Consider the following 8,896-nt stretch of genomic DNA (forward strand, 5'->3'; position numbering starts at 1 on the left):
CCTCCCCCCGAGCCGCCATCTCCCACACCCACTGCCCAGGCAGGACGTGAGGAGCAGCACATGCAGGGAGCTGACCAGGCCTGGAGCTCTGACCTTTGCTTTAATGCCTCCTAACCACGCCCTTGGCCTGTTACCCCAAGGCCAGGACTGGCACTTCCCCTTCCATTCCCCCCAAAACATTGGGGGGTTCTGTTCCCCAGGATTGTCCCTGATACTCTTGGGGTCCCCCACTCAGCTCAGCATCGAGGCCTGTGTGTGGAGAGGCAGGACATGGAAGGATCAGGAAGGAGGTGCGGGGCTTCGGGTCGGCTTACAGGAGCCCGCGGGGGAGTGGGGAGGGCCTCAGGGAGGGTTCGGTGAGGAAGGTGTGAGTGGTACCTATAGGTCCGGGCACAGCAGGGGGCAGCTCCCCCCCCCCGCCCCCAGCTGCAGGCCTGGCTCTGAGGCTGGGGCGGATCCTTTTGGGACCCTGGACCCTGAAAGGAGTGTGAATAGGGGTGTCCCTCCCACCCCAGGAGCAGACCAGGGCCGGCCCAGGGATCAATGAGCAGGGAGAGGATGAGGGGGTGCTGGCCTGGGGCTGGGTGAGGAGGTGAGGCCAGGCAGGGAGACCAGGGCAGCAGGATCCCGGGGGGAGGGTCGGTGGGGGGGTTGGAGAGGCTGTCCAGTGTCTGCCCTCTGACCGACACCCCGGCGGGGAGCCAATTAGGAAACACGGTTCCTGCACCTACAGACGGGCCCTGGGATGTTCCAGAAGCTGCTAATTAGAACCTTGGGTCTGCCGCCCCACCCGCCCTGGGAGAAGAGCGGCCCCTCTGAGGCCAGCTCAGCGCTGGTGTTGCTGGTGCAGAACAAGGGTCTGCTGACCTGGGCAGCGGTCAGTGGGGCGCGAGGCTGGGGAAGCGGGCAGTGAGGCCGGGTGGGGTGTGCAGGTCCCACCCTGTGTCTCTGGGGCATGTTTGCCAGTGAGAGAGGACCCGGCCTGGGGAGGGTTGGGGTGGGCACCTGGCAGGGCAGGAGGGCATTGGTGTGGGGAGGTCTCAGGGCCAGGCCCCTCCATGCTTCTCACATTCACCCGGAGAGACCGCAGGGCAGGGCAGGGCAGGGCAGGGCGGCCGGTCCATTTCTTCTACAGGGAAAGGGCGCACAGGTTCCGGTTTGCTCTGGGACTTGGGACAGGGAGCCACAAGCCTGGGCCTCAGTGTCCCCATCTGTCAAATGGAGGTGTGACCCAGGGCACCTGACATCCTCTAGATGAGCCAGCCCGGCCCCACCCAGCCCCGTGTCATCTCCCCGGGCAGGTCCACGGTGACACTGTCCCCGCAGCCCCTCTCCTGGCCACCTCAGTCCTCTGATGCCCTCTAGGGGATCCGGCTCACCTTGCAAAGGCCCGTGAGAAAGCCGGTTGTTCACGGAAGACAGTTTTATTATTTCCAAGTGTCTCAGCCGTTCCTGGCAGCTTTGCAGGAAGCCCAGCCTTGGAGGCCTGTCCTTGATGTAACGTTGCCGTGAGTGTGCGTGTGTGACTGTGTGTGTGTGTGTGTGTGTGTGTGTGTTCCACCACAGTCTGTGCCCTGCGCCCTGTGCAGGCAGAGCGCACCTGTTGGGGGCGCCGCTCTGTGGCCCGTGTCCTGGGAGCCAGAGGAGTCCGGGCAGTGAGAGTGCCGGGTGCACCTTGTTCCCAAGCATCGGTTGTGCGAGGACGCTGACCAGGCCCGGCCAAGGGCTGGGCACCTCGGCTGGCGTGGGAAACACCCCCTGTGCTCCCAGCCGACATGGCGACATGGCGTGGAAGGGGCAGAAGAGCACCCTCCCCGCACCTGTGGGCCCAGGCTCCTCCTGACTCCTCCCAGGCCCTGCCCCTCAGCCTCCCGCCTTTCTCTCTCCCTCCGGCCTCGACTCCACCTTGTCCCTGTGCTCCCTGGGGGAGCCCCCTGTGGTCCTCTCACCTCCTCATGTTTGCACAACCTCCTCTCATCTCACACAGCCACTCTGCACAGGCACTCCCACGCACACACAAGCACACGCACACACATGCACACATACACATGCACACACAGGCACAGCGGTGCATAACCGAAGGAGAACTGCTCCCTCACACAGCCGTCCCCACCCCCAGTCCTTCCCGCCTTTGTGAGAGAGGGCCCAGCTTGGGGGTTGGGAGGGCACCGAGCAAGGGGTTTGGGGTGTGCCCCTAAACTCCATTGAGGGCCCCATCCTGCTCTGGGTGCTGAGCTTGCAGATGTGGAGGAGACGGGCCTAGTCCCCAAGGAGCTTACCGTCCAGGAGGAGCACAGGCGCGCAGACGAGAGCACAGAAGGCGGGTGTGTGGCGGGGCCCAGCCTGAGGCGGGCACATACAGGGGAGCCGTCCTCTGAACAGGGTGGGAGGAGGGCCTCCTGGGGGAGGGAGCCCAGTCGTCAGTGTTCACTGGGCAAAGCAGGGCTCCCAGGCAGAGGAGCGTTCTCCAAGCACAGAAGCGGGCACAGGCTGGGAAGTAGGGGGAGAGCAAGCCTGGGGCGCTGGGTGCATGGGGGCCCGGGGGAGTCTCGTGTGGGCCTCAGTCGTATCCACATCTGTGTCCAGAACCCCTCTGACCCCCCGCCCCCCCGCCCCGAGCCCAGCTCCTGCCCACTCCCCACGCCGCTGCCTGGGGCGGCCGGGTGCTGCGGCCGGCCTCATCCTTCCCCCTGAGGTTCAGACAGAGGGAGACAGACAGCTCACACTCTGCAAGGTGAGGTCATCTCACTTTTGCCAGTTCTTGGAAAAATTATCCGTTCCCAGAAATGTTTATTAGTCACCCCTTTTGTTGAAAGACGTTTTGGCACCACCAGATGGAAAAATCCGAATGCTTCACAAGAGGATTCGTCTGAGCGCTCCTCCTCCGAGAGCCCGGAGGGGCACTGCCGAGGGCACAGCTCGAAGGGAGGTCCGTGGGCACCTGTGGGGGAAGCTGGGCGTGTTAGGCTGTGCGCGTTCACGTGTGCTTTTGGGGGGCCCCTGGCAGAGGTGGGCCTGGGGACCTAGGCGGAACCTCCGTTGGTAGCAACACACCCTGTATGCCCTGCTACCTCCTGGGGCAGTGGAAACCCGAGGGAAGAGCCTGCCAGGCCAGTGCCTGCTCCGTGCCCTGTGGGCCCTGGACCGGGCACCTCACCGCCTGTGCCCTCATCCTGTGGAACCTCAGAGCACCGGGAGGCAGGGATGTGTTTGTCAGTCAGATGTTGAGATGCAACCAGATGAAACAACATGCTCAAGATCAGGAACCCCAAGGCCGATTCTTCCTCCTCCTGTGCCAGGGCCCCGAGCCTTGGGCAGCAGAGTGGCACTCAGTCCCTTAGGAGGCTCCAGAGCTGGTGGCCTCTCCCAGCTCCTGGAAGCCTCAGGGGAGGCCACAGAGATGTCTTCACGGGGTCACCGTGCTGTTGAGGTGACCGTCACGGGGGATGGAGCCGAGGTGATGGGTGTCCCAGCAGGAATGTCGGTGATGGTGGCAGAGGTGGATGGGCACAACCATTTCGGTGAGAAGCTTGGCCTCATGGTAGAGGAAGGTCCTGGGCAGAGGCACCAGGTGGAGGTGGGCGCGGGGATGCTGGTGGTGGGTGTCTGCAGAGGGCTGTGCCTGCCGCGGGCTGGAGGGTGCGATGCTGGTGGAGGTGGGCGCGGGGATGCTGGTGGTGGGTGTCTGCAGAGGGCTGTGCCTGCCGTGGGCTGGAGGGTGCGATGCTGGTGGAGGTGGGTGCGGGGATGCTGGTGGTGGGTGCCTGCAGAGGGCTGGAGGGTGCGATGCTGGTGGAGGTGGGAGCCGCTGCCGGCCCTTGCTCAGCTGCTGGGAATCGGTGAGCAGGGTGGCAGGCGAGGCGCACAGTGGGCCTCTCTCTCTCTGCTTGCCCCAGGCACATGGGGCCTCTGCAGGCGAGGCGCATAGTGGGCCTCTCTCTCTCTCTGCTTGCCCCAGGCACATGGGGCCTCTCAGCACAGGCTGGCCTCTCCCCTCTACACCCCTCCCCCTTCCTTTCCTTGACCTTGAGGTCAGTAGCTATTCTGACCAAGAGCAATCCCTTCACGTGCGGAGAACCGGGCGGGTACCCGCCACATCCTGGAGACAGAGGTGTTGTCTGCAGCGCGGTGACTGTGGGGCTTGGGTGTGAGTGCAGGTGGTAGAGGAGCATCTGGGGCTGATCCCCAGAATGAGGGCTGCTTGGGGAGCCGGCAGTGGGCAGGATTCTGGCTGAGGCTGGGGCAGCTGCCCATAGTGACTGGAGAGCCAACCCCCCCCCCCAAGCGCTGCCCGGAGCTCTGGGGGGCAGGACGCACACCAGCCAGCAGCACGTGTCATGTGTTTCAGAGGCTCACTGACCCTTCCCTGGGGGTCACTGGCCCCCTGGGGTCCTCCGATTTCCCCACCAGATGTGACCTTCCCCCTTCCCCCCGGGAGTACCAGCCCCATATGGAGGCCAGATGTGGAGCTGGGTCCGTGTGAGTCAGCCTGGGTCTCGGAATGTGGTGACCACCAGGTTGGGCAGGGAGGGCTGGTGGGCCCCAGGGACAGCTCAGCATAAAAGCCCACAGGGTGTGACGTGGATGGGGGCCTCTTGCCGTGGTGGGGGGCTCTGCAGTCCTTCCCAGCACAGTGACTTCCATCCCCGCAGACAGGGCAGCCGGGAGTCAGGCCTCGGCCCCTCCCCACGGACTCCATGGGGGCCTGCCCTGGGGCCTAGCAGCTCCCAGCCCTCATCTGTCCCCCTCTCTGGAGCTCCCTTCTGTCTTTGTTCCTCACACTGTCTCCCCTCCTCTGGACATCCTGGTTTTAGGACAGGAGGGGCCGGTAGGGAAGGCTTTCAGGGGCCACAAAAACCATCCAATGAACAACGCCTCCTTCCATTTCACAGATGGGGACACTGAGGTGCCGAGTGGGGCTGGGGGAGGCGGGTCTGTCCAAGGTGCCGGAGAGCTGGTGCCGTCGGGCGGGGACACCAGGCGTGTTTCTTGGACGGCCACACAGCATCCTCTCTCCACCCACCGGGGCCCTGTCCTACCCATGCTGGACCCAGGTGGGCGTTTTCCCCAGTGGGGTCGATCTGGTGGGTCCAGATGCCCCCTTCCCCTGAGATTAGTGCCTTTGGCACCGAGCACCGTATCACCCCAGTCCCTGACCCCGGGGCTTCCTCCCGAGATCTGCCTATTTCTGGGAGGCAGTCTTCACACACCTGCCTGTGCGGGGCCTGCATTCATCCCCAGGTGAGCGTGGCAGGCTGAGGGTCACCCTGAGGCTTGGTGCCCAGCAGGGCTGTGTCCGAGCTGGATCCCACTTCGGTTCCAGGCCTGAGCCCCTTTCTTTGGTTCTCCTTAGAGGAGCAGTTTCACCCTTTCAGGGCGCTTTGACTTAGGAGCTAGAGCCGACTGTGGCATCAGAGGCTCACGGGACGAAGGTGGCCGCTGAGTGCCCACTCCTAGGACAGGGCTGCACGCGTGCCCTGGGAGGGGCCCGAGGGGCCAGCCCAGCTGGGAGAAGGCTCTTCTCTCTCCTGCCAGCGGCTCCCTGGAGGCTGGGGGCTTGCTGGGGAAGGGGGTTGAGGTCAGGACTGGTGTTTGGGGTGCTCTCAGGTGGGCCACACTTCCCGGGGAGCAGGTATAACTGCAGCCAGAGCCCCCTCTGCATCAGGCCTCTGGGAGCCCCAGAGGCCGGGGGCCCTGAGGGACGTGGGTGATCAGGGGCCTGGGCTGATGCCATGTGGGGAAAGCCGACCCTCCCGCCTTCTCCAGAAGCTGGGACCCCACTGATGCCGAGGGCGTGGGGGACGCTCACTGCTGGACCTCCCCAGCCAGGTGGTCCCCAGCGGCACAGCCAGCCAGCCTTGCCCTCCATGTGGGGGTGGGTGGGGGAGCAGGCGGGTGCTCCAGCCAGCCTGGAACAGGCCTGGGTAGTGGGCATCTCATGAGGCTGGGTGAGCCCTTGGGGGGGGGACTCGCCCCTCCTCAGGGCGTCACTCTGGCAGCTCTGGCCATGCCCATGGTAGGTGGGCAGGGGGGGCAGGCACCGCATTAGGAGCCCCCCGGGCTGGCCTAGTTCCCCCTGACTGGGAGAGGAGGCGACCGGGGCGTCCTCCCTGGTGCGGGCTCTCTCCTTGGCTGCTTGTCTAGGAGACCAGCCCTGGTGATGAGGGCACCTAGCTGGGCAGGACTGGCCCACCCAGGCCCATCTCCTACCTGATGTCTGTTTGAGTTTGGCCCCCATCCCCAGACGTCCGATGTCCCTTCCCCTGGGGCTCCTCGTGCAATCCGATGGTCTCAGGCATCTAACCCCTTCCCCTCCCAAGCACGGAGCCTCAGTACCAGGACCTGGCGGGGACACTGAGGCAGCCTCTCATGCTGTTGGTTCTGAGAGGGAGGCGTACCAGTCCTCCTTCAGCTGAGGGAGAAAGGGGGAACCTCTGGCTCTAAGTTGGGTGTCCCTACTTAAGCTCAGGGTAGGGCTTTTGGGGTGTGGGAGGAGGTCACAGCCCGCATTCCTGAAGATTCCAGGGGTGGGGTGTGTGTGGCTGGGGCTGGATCTGGCCACAGTGAGCCTCCGGCTCCACCTCATTTAATGAAAGCTGGGCAGGGCTGCCGTGACCCCGTCTTGGGTGTGTGGGCCCTGCCAGCCCCCAGCCCGTGGCAGGTCGGCTTCCCCCGCACAGGCCCGGCCCTGCTCTCGGTTCCTTACCTTCACAGGGGCCTGGGGAACATGTGGTCAGAGCCGCATTTTATGAAAGCAGCTGCACCTCATGACGCGCTCTCTGTGCCGGGAGATTTATGGGGCTGCATGGCTTTAATGGTTTCTGTGGGGTTAGTGTCCTCCCCCATTCATCCTGGCCGCTGTCTCCGAGGCAGATGGGTGACAAGCCTCCCCGCACTGGACAGGAAGGTATGGCGGGGTGGGGGAGGGGGGCTGACCACCCAAGCCTCCTCGGGAGGGGCAGCTCTGGGAAGCCCGGGGGCCTGCTGCAAGCAGCCCGTAAATCCAGGAGACCTCCAGGAGGCAGGGACCCTCCCTGGGCCTGTGGGGGGAGGAGCGCAGCGGCACCCCGGGGCCTGTGCCAAGGCCACGCCCCCAGGCTGCCCAGCAGGTTGTCTGTGTCAGGTGGGCTGGGCCGGCAGATGAATGAGCAACAACTGTATACTCGCTGACCTAGCAGCTTTCCTAGAACCTGGTCCCGGGGCCGGGACTGTGATCCCCAAATCTGCACGGGGGGGGGGGGGGGGAAGCGGGAAGCTGCCTCCTGCCCCTAACTGTCCAAGGTGGTGGCAACGCCAGGCCCTCGAGGGCCCAGAGCTGACAGGCTCAGGTCTCCTGGGCCAGGGCTGCTGCTGGGCAGGGAGAGCGACAGGCTTCGAGTGAGTGGGGGGAGGGCAGAGAGCATGTCCCACTTGGGAGGGACCCAAGCAGAGAGGGACCTGGAGCTCCCCCCTGCACAGGTTGCCTTTGACGCCTCATCAGTGCCCAGCGTGGGACTCTCTCGCGGTCAGGGCACCCGGGAAGCACAGCCAGAGGGCTGCTTCTATGAAGGACACACGGGAGCCTCGCCCTGCGGCTGGGGACGCAATAAACAGCTGCTGAGAGGACTCCCAGGCTGCCGGGTGCCTGCCCCATAGCCCCCTGCCCCTTGGCCAGAACCAGCCCAGCACTGGCACAGGCTGTTCTGGCTGACTCTGGCCTCCATGGGCTTGATCCTCAGTCCCTTCTTGTCCCCTTGGGGTCACAGCATCCCTCCAGAGCTAGGCACAGGCTTCTGCTGAGGGACAGGCATGTGCCCCTGCCAGCGGGAGGGGCAGCGTGAGCAACAGCAGGGGAAGTCGGTCCTCACAGCCTGCCCAGTAGCTGAGAAGGTCACCTGCATGAAAGGCCTTCCTGTGAGCCCCGGAATTGTGGGGGTGGCTGCGGGCCTGGCCACCTGCAGGCTGGCTAACCTGCTGGCCGCTGCGGGCCGGGGTGTTGCTGCACAGGTGCGGGCAGCCCAGGACTGCAAGGCCAGGACACACGGCGCCTGGGGCTGTGCTCTGGAGCCGCTCCCTTTGCCGGGGTCTGTCCATCCTGCAGACGGCAGCGGCCCCGGGTGCCACAGCTGCTGGACATTCTGGAGGAAGCCTCACCTGAATACAGGAGTTCTGGCCTCATTGGTGTCAGTTTAGGATGTCCTCAGTTTGAGGGGGCTCAGGTGTCCTGAGGACTGAGACTGGGTGGCCTGGGGCGAGTGTTGTGGGGTGTATGTAAGGGGCCCGCCCTCAGGGACATGGTCCTGGGGTGGGCAGAGCACCGAGGTCACCATGCCAGCGCCAGGCAGGCAATGCGCGCCCCCAGAGACCCTGGTCCTTCCCAGCTCCAGCAGCAGGGCTGTTGCCGGGCCGTGCCATGCCCTGCGGCCTGAGCGCCGGGAGCCTGCTGAGCGGCTCTGCCTGAGGTCACCGCTTCAGTGTGTATTTTGAATATTTCAGCTGTATGTGCACTGCGGGGACTTGGCCCGTGCACTGCGTGTGCAGCTCATACTTGGTGGGCTGTGTAATGTGCGGAGGCGTTGCCAAGGGCAGCGGAAATGTGGACTTTTTCCAGTATAATCATGCGAATCCGACCACCACCCTCCCTGCACCTTCCCGGGCCTGTGCCGTCTCACCCCTGCCAGGAGCTGCCAAGAGCTGCTGGGTGGGAGGGGCACAAGGGCCGGTGCTTTGTCCCAACCGACCAGTGTCCCCTGCGCTGACCCCTGGATTCTCGAGAGTAGCGAAGTGTCCAGGGGTGGGTACCCCCCGGGCTGTGTCCTCAGTGTTAAGCGGCTGCCCTTCCCCGTGCTGGCCGAGCCTGGGGAAGTGGGGTGGGGGCTGCTCTGGATGCCCTGCCTGGTGGTCCAGGGCAATCCTT

The 8,896-nt window shown here is 64.8% G+C and overlaps 1 protein-coding gene across 1 annotated transcript in view; it reads left to right on the forward strand.

Moving 5' to 3' along the window:
• The window catches only part of NTN1 (netrin 1), a 58,813-nt gene that overhangs the window by 43,408 nt on the left and 6,509 nt on the right, over window positions 1–8,896 (forward strand). The window lies entirely within an intron of this gene.

Source organism: Myotis brandtii, unplaced genomic scaffold, assembly GCF_000412655.1.
Source record: "Myotis brandtii unplaced genomic scaffold, ASM41265v1 scaffold573, whole genome shotgun sequence".
Taxonomy (NCBI): Eukaryota; Metazoa; Chordata; class Mammalia; order Chiroptera; family Vespertilionidae; genus Myotis; species Myotis brandtii.